The sequence below is a fragment of the Equus przewalskii genome, chromosome 14, assembly GCF_037783145.1.
Source record: "Equus przewalskii isolate Varuska chromosome 14, EquPr2, whole genome shotgun sequence".
Lineage (NCBI taxonomy): Eukaryota > Metazoa > Chordata > Mammalia > Perissodactyla > Equidae > Equus > Equus przewalskii.
In genome coordinates this window covers 87788842-87796986 of record NC_091844.1, presented here as the reverse complement: position 1 = coordinate 87796986, position 8145 = coordinate 87788842, and the positions used below count along the sequence as shown (strand labels likewise).

The 8145-nt window shown below is 41.5% G+C and overlaps 1 long non-coding RNA gene across 1 annotated transcript; it reads right to left on the bottom strand.

The window, feature by feature from the left end:
* Positions 1 to 2536: 2536 nt before the first annotated feature.
* On the bottom strand, positions 2537 to 7912 carry LOC139075656 (uncharacterized). Its single transcript, XR_011526268.1, has 4 exons — positions 7821 to 7912; positions 7454 to 7670; positions 5510 to 5639; positions 2537 to 3156 (listed from the first exon to the last, which is right to left on the bottom strand). It is a non-coding gene; the product is annotated as an uncharacterized lncRNA (long non-coding RNA).
* Between the last annotated feature and the right edge of the window lie 233 nt (positions 7913 to 8145).

Below are 8145 nucleotides of genomic sequence, written 5' to 3'. Positions count from 1 at the left end.
CTTGAGGGAGTTTAATTCTCTTGCTTTCTGAAAGAATGAAAACCACTTCTTACTGTCTTGTTTTCTCCTTTTAAAACATCTGTCTGGCATACATAAACTAATAAACATGAAGTATCTAAGTTACAAAGCATTCCACTGTAATGAGCGCCTGTGAACCCATCACCTCAGGCAGGGCTAGAACTTCCTCATTCTCTGTCCTCCATCCCATCCCCTTCTCCTTCTGGCCCCTGGAGCTACCTCTTAACTGTGTGTTTATCAGTCATTTGCTCTTTTTAATAGTTTATCATGTGTGTATATGTTATGAGTTGAACTGTGTCCCTCCTAAATTCATATGCTGGTGCCCTAACCCCCGGTGTCCTTGTGAAAAGCAGAACTTTAGAGCCAGGCAAGAAAAGGGAGAATGCCACGTGAAGTTGCAGACAGCCACCTATGGGGGCCAAGGAGCAAGGCCTAGGACAGATTCACCCTCACGTTCCTCAGGGGAGCCACCCACGGCAGCACCCTGCTCTCAGACTTCTGGCCTCCAAAACTTTGAGACAGTGCACTTCTGTTGTTTAAGCTGCCCCGTGTGTGGGGCTTTGTTATGGCAGCTCAAGGAAATGAATACAAGAACAAATTCACGTTTATTTCAAAAAAAGGTACTCATAGGTGTGATTTCAACTATTGCTTGTCACCACAATTATAGTAAGAAGAGGTATTAAATATCAGGCTCCTCCTATTTATCAGGAACTTCACACTCATTACCTTCAATTCTGAAAGAAACTTGCGAAATAAGCGTTTAGCTCATAGGGTTCCAGGTAGAGAAATGGAGGTTCAGGAAAGTGAAGTAATTTTCCTCAGACCACATCAGAAGTAACAGTCTGAGCCAGGTCCCTGTGGTTCCAAGGCATGGGCTCTGCACCTCGGCCGTTCATCAGAGATCCAACATCTTAACACTAGTCCCTGAGCTCAGAAAATTCTAAGAAAATAAAATGAGCATTTGTTGGTTTTTATTAATGAATACCTTTTAAGGATTTTAAGAAGCTAAAACAAATACTCAGTCAAGAGGGGCCTAAAAGAGCTTTCAGATGCACTAACATGGAATGGCTCGAACAGAAGCTGTGGATTACATTGTCCTCAGTCCAATTAATCCAACAGGTATTTTCTTTTCTTAAATTGCTGATTTTGGTGTTTTCTCAGAACATGCTCCCAAGCCTTCAGGTATTCATATGAATCTGCTTCTGAGGGTAAGGGCCACATGTATTACAGTAGCTAGTAGTCCGCGACCGTTACTATTCCAAGCATTCTAAGCATCTTATAGTGTTAACACGTTTGACTGCCTCGAAAGCTCACGGAGGTGGTAGGAAAGGAGGTACAGCGGTTGACTTGCCCCACTCTGCACAGCAGAGCCACTGGCAGAGACGGGATCCCGGCTCAGGCTGCACTGCCACCCCTGTGTCTTCATCTGACAGCAGCACGCAGTCTGCTCTGGGCTCTGGCTCCTTCTGGCCTTCACTTCTTGAGCAAATCCCACACGCTCTGAGACCCTCAGGATTTTGTCTGCAGCAGGGAAATCCTGTGGCCTGACCCACCATGCCCGCCTCACCGCTGAGCAGGCCCAGGAGTTCATGGGCATTAGTGTTTTTCTCAAACAGAATTTGGACCTTTTTTAAACTGTGACATGCTGCGCCAGCATAAGAGACTGTCATTAATTGACCTGACCCTTATGCTCTGAGTCTTTCCCGCTGGGGCTTGTCACAGCCTGCCCGGGAGGTGGGTCCTGAAGTTCCGCTGTCCGTGGCTCTGAGCACCAGCTTCCTGGGCTTTTCTGGGCAGTTAACCGAGACCTAGATCTGGGACTTGTGAGGCACGAAGGACAGTTTCCGATTCAATTAAGCATTCACTTCAGAAAGAGAGTAAATGCAGAGGGCCACTCGGGCTCTGCCAAGGAGAGCCACGTCCTCATATTTACAGCTTTAAAGAAGTAAAAGAAAACTCTCACAAACAGAAGCTAATGTTATAATTGTACTATACGTACATATGGAAATATATGTCTGAATTCATTGTGATGATATATATTCTTAAAAATATATACATATTGTAAAAACATCTCTCTCTATAAAAATATATATCTATGTGTGTTTTTAAAAATATATATCTCAATATCACTGGGAGTGTCTATTTCAACTGAAAATACGTTTCTAGGTTTAACCCACTTAGGTTGCTTAGATTTTCTGCTTTTCTTATTTCCTGTATATGGATTTTTTTCTAACCAAGCCAATCAATCTGAAATGATAAAAAATAATTCTAAAAATGTGGATTTGATTTACGTATTATTCTGGAATCAAACGCATGTACACAGGCACACAACAAGCACATACTTCATTCCACTCCCACCCCTGAGTGCCTCCACCTAATCTCTCATTAATGCCACAGTCAGACTGAAATAAGCACTTTCCCTTTCTAAACTTTTCTCATTGTTCACGATCTGAAATGAGGACTTGGTTCTGGCAGAAGCTATTAGAGATAAGCCTGCTAGTGTTCCTGTTTTCTGTAGTTTTATTTATTTGTTTTGGTTTTCGTTAAACGCTGCTGTTTAAAATATCTTTGACATCTGATTTGCACTATTTCAGCATATTTTAACCAGGCAGAAGAAAAATAACTCATGTAGAAGCTTTCTTAGTCCAAAGAAAACGTGGAGTGCCCCAGCTTTGGGCACTTGAATTGGAAAGCAACCCAAAAGCTATTCAGGCTGGTCTGTGTGTGGCGGGGGTGGCGGGGGTGGCGGGGGCGGCCGGGGCGGCGGGGATTAACAGAATACTCCAATGGATTATAAAAAGCGAGGCATTGAGGGTTGGAAAGCTCGAGCAACTGGTGTTCAAAAGTAAATGGTGAAGTCGTTTTACTTGAAGCAGGCAGGAGGCGAGCCAGTGCTTGTGGGAGAGACCACCCAGGAGAGACGGACAGCCTGCTGGGCGCACTCGTGCACACGAGGGGCTGTCCTCAGGCCCCTGCGCCTTTAGAGAGCGGCGCTCGGGTTCGGAGGTCGCCTTGTCTACAGATATGCCCTCGTGTCACTCCTGGAAAACTTTCTGCCTGGATAAACGAGACATCTTGGTACTTTACTTTGTCCCACTGTAATTATTGACGTCTCTGGCCGGTAACTTCACAGGGATTCTGAGAAAGTGTGTGAAATAAGATGGGGAAGTTCATTTGACTTTTCAAAGAAAAGTGCCATACTAGTTATTAACCATATTATTATTAATCATTTTAATATTTATTTAAAATCACTGATTTATTATTATAATTAATGATTTTTGTTCTTTAATATTGTTCGTATGTTGATATTACATGTTCTATATTAATGTTATATACGTATTTTATATGTATTGTATAACTAATAATTCTACATTAATATATTGCATATTAATATATACTGTGATATATATAGATATTATATTTACCTTTAATATATAATATAATATAGCTTAATATTATCTATGTTAATATATGTCATTAACATATATTGTAATTAATTACAGTTAATTGTTACTAATTGTTAATTATTATGATTAATTAATCTTCTTATTAATCATGTTAGTTATAGGTACGTTGCTATTTAAGAAATCCTCATAAAGATTTATCCCCATCAAATATGTATGGATTCCTCAGGGCTAACTGGGTTTAGGTCATAGTCCTAAAGATCCATATATATTCATCAATTCTTCCTAGGGCTGGCCTGGAGGCCATGTGCTTTGGTGGCATTAGAAACCACTCAAGAGGCCTCTTTGGCTCTAAATGGAATCTGCTTTCCTTGCTGTATGGAATAATAAATATTACTCAAAATTTATCTGGAAACAATTACAGGATTAAAAATTTGGGGCAGACCCAACATCTTGGTCTACATATGGCAAATGAAATGATTATTTAAGTACTTTTAGGCCAAAAGCCACTTCATATAGAAATGGCTGTGGCAAAAGTGATTTATCATGGCTTGAATATTCAAGAAAAGTCAGTGACCTGCAAACCCCCTTGTCACCTTGTAGACTTATTAGCTGGAGGCTTTGTAATTTTGTGAAAATATATTTTCCTTTCACGTGGAATAGAAAGTGAAATTAGATATAAAATTACTAACCATCATCGAGTGCTTCACAGGTTCCAGCCACCGTATTGACCAGTGAACATCCGCGGGTCATTCAGCTAGGGTCAGGGACCCAGCAGCCTCGGTGGTGGTGGTGTAAGACTGGGAAGGGAGCCCTGACCTCTGGGCATGGAAGCTTCTGGACCTTAGCCAGGTTACTTCTCACTCCTCAAGTGAGAACGTTAGATTCCATGGTCTAAATCTGAAAGTGCTGCTTCATTCTTCAATTAAAATTATTCTCATTTTTAATAAAAACAATCATAATTCAATTTTATATGCTGGGCTTTCCACCCACAATGGATAGAACCTAGTGGAACCATTTCTATTCTCACAGAACCGTTTATTAACAACTGAATTATGTAGCAAAGCCCTGAGGACCTCTTCTTTCTGCTGTACAAAGTGTTTTAATTATTATTTCACAGTTGCTACAGGAAAAGAGAATGGATGAAATGAAGAGCTGATGCTAATTGAATAAAGGATGTGTATTGGAATTTTAACAGGAAAACCTAACAATTTGACTTCAAGAATGTTAAACAACCTAGCATGTCTGTGGCAAGAACCCCCCCTGCCCCATAAGATAGCTGAAGAGAACACCTTAAGGTTGAAATGGGTTTCCATCCAAAGTAAATTGGTAAAAACTATGCAGCAGGTTGGCATAGAAAGTATGCCCAGCTGTTAATAACCTAGTTATCACATAATATGAAGATTGATCTAAAGTTTTATATCATTTTAATAAATTATAATTGTCCCCCAAATCCACGTGCAAGGATTATAATCTTTAAACATGTAATTAAAACCTCCTTGAGTTTTACTTCTACTTCCTGTACATACAGCGTTCAATTATTGTTATACTTTGAATAAGGGAAACCATTCTCACTGCATAAAGCTTTGCAAAAATTCAAATTGCTTAAAAAGTTAAAAATATGAACACATTACACTTAAAAAATCTTTCTAGAGTGGGTCTGTCCAGTGATGATACAGATGCATGAAGTTTGGACTAACCAAGCTAGGCTGGGCCGGATAATAGGGGATCAGGAGAGGGCCACAGAGTCTGGATTTGGTGTGATGGACAAAAAAAGTCATTGAATGTTTTCCGTCAGGATGCAGTATGACCAGATTTATCCCATGAATTTAACTTTGGGGATCTGGGACTGTGTGGGTAGCTGGATTGAATGGAAAGGAGTGAAAACATGAGGACACCTTAGCAGATCATTCCACAGCGGAAAGTGATGCCGCTGCCTGAGCACTAGCAGTGGGGCTGGAGAAAGGGCCAGGGTCCAGGGTGATTGCATTGCCAGTGTTGACAGAGTTGTGACCAATGGGGTAGGGATTATAAAGAAGAAGAAGTCCAGGGTGAGTTCTGAGGCATCTGACTCAGGCAGCGGGTACCTGTCAGGGGTCTGGAGTAAAGCTGGTCTGGAGAGAGCACAGTGCAGGTGCCCCGTCTGTCTGCTTGGGGTGCTCTTTGCCATGACTGCCAGCGTCCTTGCCTCTGAGCTCTACTTCCTTCTGCCTAAACCTGAAATAATCTCAAAGAGGGAAGTGCACGCCTGGTATCATGCTTTCAGATCAGTTTTCCATAAGAATAATAGGCAAACAAATCAATACCTTCTGAACAAGTTGAATACGCAAATATTTGAAATGGTTATTAAAACTCGTAATTCAGTCTCTGCAGTCTGCCACGGTCTTTATTAAAGAAGTTTCTCGATTCCTCAGCCAGTATATACGTAATGTAAGATGGGGGTAATCATGCTCGTTGCAAGCTCTGAGAATGTTCCCCTTCATTTGAAGGATATAAACACTGAGTATTTATATTTTAAAGAAAAGGATGAGTTATGCTATATTACTTTTCAATAATTTTATATGAATTCAATAAACAGATTATGAATATCATAAATCTCAATTTATTAAAATAATGATATCTGCTGGGTAAAGTGACAGGTTATTCATTCAAATAAGGAAAACACCAATGCTTGATATATAACATCTTTTTCATTGATCACGCGTTTCCATTTGTATTGGTGTCTTTGTCAGTGCCCTAGAGTGGATTCTGACTCCTAGTGCCCCTGTGGACAGCTGAGTGGAACCCTGCCTGGTCTTTTTGCACCACCCTCCTACCTTCCAGCACTATATCAGACAATGCTCCACTGCTTCTCATGGCCAATCTTTTTTATTTTTTTTTAAGATTTTTTATTTTTTTCCTTTTTCTCCCCAACGCCCCCCGGTACATAGTTGTGTATTCTTCGTTGTGGGTTCTTCTAGTTGTGGCATGTGGGACGCTGCCTCAGCGTGGTCTGACGAGCAGTGCCATGTCTGCGCCCAGGATTCGAACCAACGAAACACTGGGCCGCCTGCAGCGGAGCACGCGAACTCAACCACTCGGCCACGGGGCCAGCCCCATCATGGCCAATCTTTTTTGAAAATGGGTGGCTAGGTCCTTCTTCTTAGTCTCTCTGAGTCTGGAAGCTTTTCTGAAAACTGTCCACCATGGGTGACCTTGCTGGTATTTGAAATCAATCAACAGACAGGTGGTATGTTTCCCTGACTTAGAATCAAACCTGGGCCATGGTGGTGAGAGCATGAGATCTTAACCACTAGACCACTAGGACTGGCAATTGGCATCTATGGAACTGATTTTATGATCTTCCATTGGAAGCACTGAGACACAGAGGGAGAAGGCAATCAAGCAGTCATCAGCCAGCCAGCTAATTGGGAGTAAATTAATAAGGAACTAGGAAACCTTATTCATCGGCTGAATTCTGCCTCTGTGGGTCCAGAGGTAAGATGTTTATGCTTCTCAGTCCTCATTTCTCTTTCACACAACACTTTCTTACTTTAAGGAATCCATTTGGTTTTAGGAAAGCCCTGAATGGCAGTGTATCTCCGTTTCCTGTGGGCCATCTCCACACAGATGCTGAGGCTACTGGCGGTTAAGGTGTCAATATGTGAAGTTTTGGAGGAGATACAATTCAACCCATGATGGTTCTATTAAACATTTCTGATCTCAGAACTGGTTAAGAATGTCTTTTTAGTCCTTCAAATGTCCTTACATATTTAACCTCCTTTATTTTGTTATTTAAAGAACTTTTATTTTATTGTGGTAAGAACACTTAATATGAGATCTACCCTCTGAACAGATTCTTAGGAATCCCATACAGTGTTGTTAACGATGGGCACCATGTTGTACAGTAGCTCTCTAGAGCTTTCTCATCTTGCGTAACTGAGACTGCACAACCAATGAACAACAACTCCCCACTTCCTCCTCTCCTCCCCCCAGGGCCCAGCAATCACTATTTTCCACTGTGCGTCTGGGAGTTTGACCGTTCTAGTTACCTCACACGCAGTACTTGTCCTTCCGTGACTGGCTTATTTGACTTAGCATAATCAGATGCTAAGTTGTCCATGGGTTTGTCCGCATTTTCACATGTTGCAGGATCTCTTTCTTTTAAAGGCTGAATGATATTCCACTGCACAGCAGTCCTCTCTCATCCATAGTTTCATTTCCTGAGGTTTCAGTTACCCATGGTCGACAACAGTCCGAAAATATTAACTGGAAAATTGCAGAAATAAACAATTCATAAGTTTTAAATTGTGTACTGTTCTGAGTAGCCTGATGAAATCTCAAGCAGACCCGCTCCATCCCTCCTGGAACCTGACTCATCCCTTTGTCCAGCGGATCCACACTGTGGACGCCACCTGCCTGTTAGTCACTTAGTAGCCGCCTTGGTTATCAGATCTACTGTTGTGGGGTATCACAGTGCTTGTGTTCAAGTCACCCTTATTTTACTTCACAATGGCCACAGGGCACAATGGTAGTGATGCTGACAGTTTGGATATGCCAAAGAGAAACTGTAAAAGTCCTTCCTTCAAGTGAAAAGGTGAAAGTTCGCCACTTAATACGGAAAGAAAAAAATCGTATGCTGAGGTTGTTAAGATCTGCGGTAAGAACGAATCTTCTATACGTGAAATTGTGAAGAAGGAAAAAGAAATTCATGCTACTTTTGCCGTCACACCTCAAACTGCCA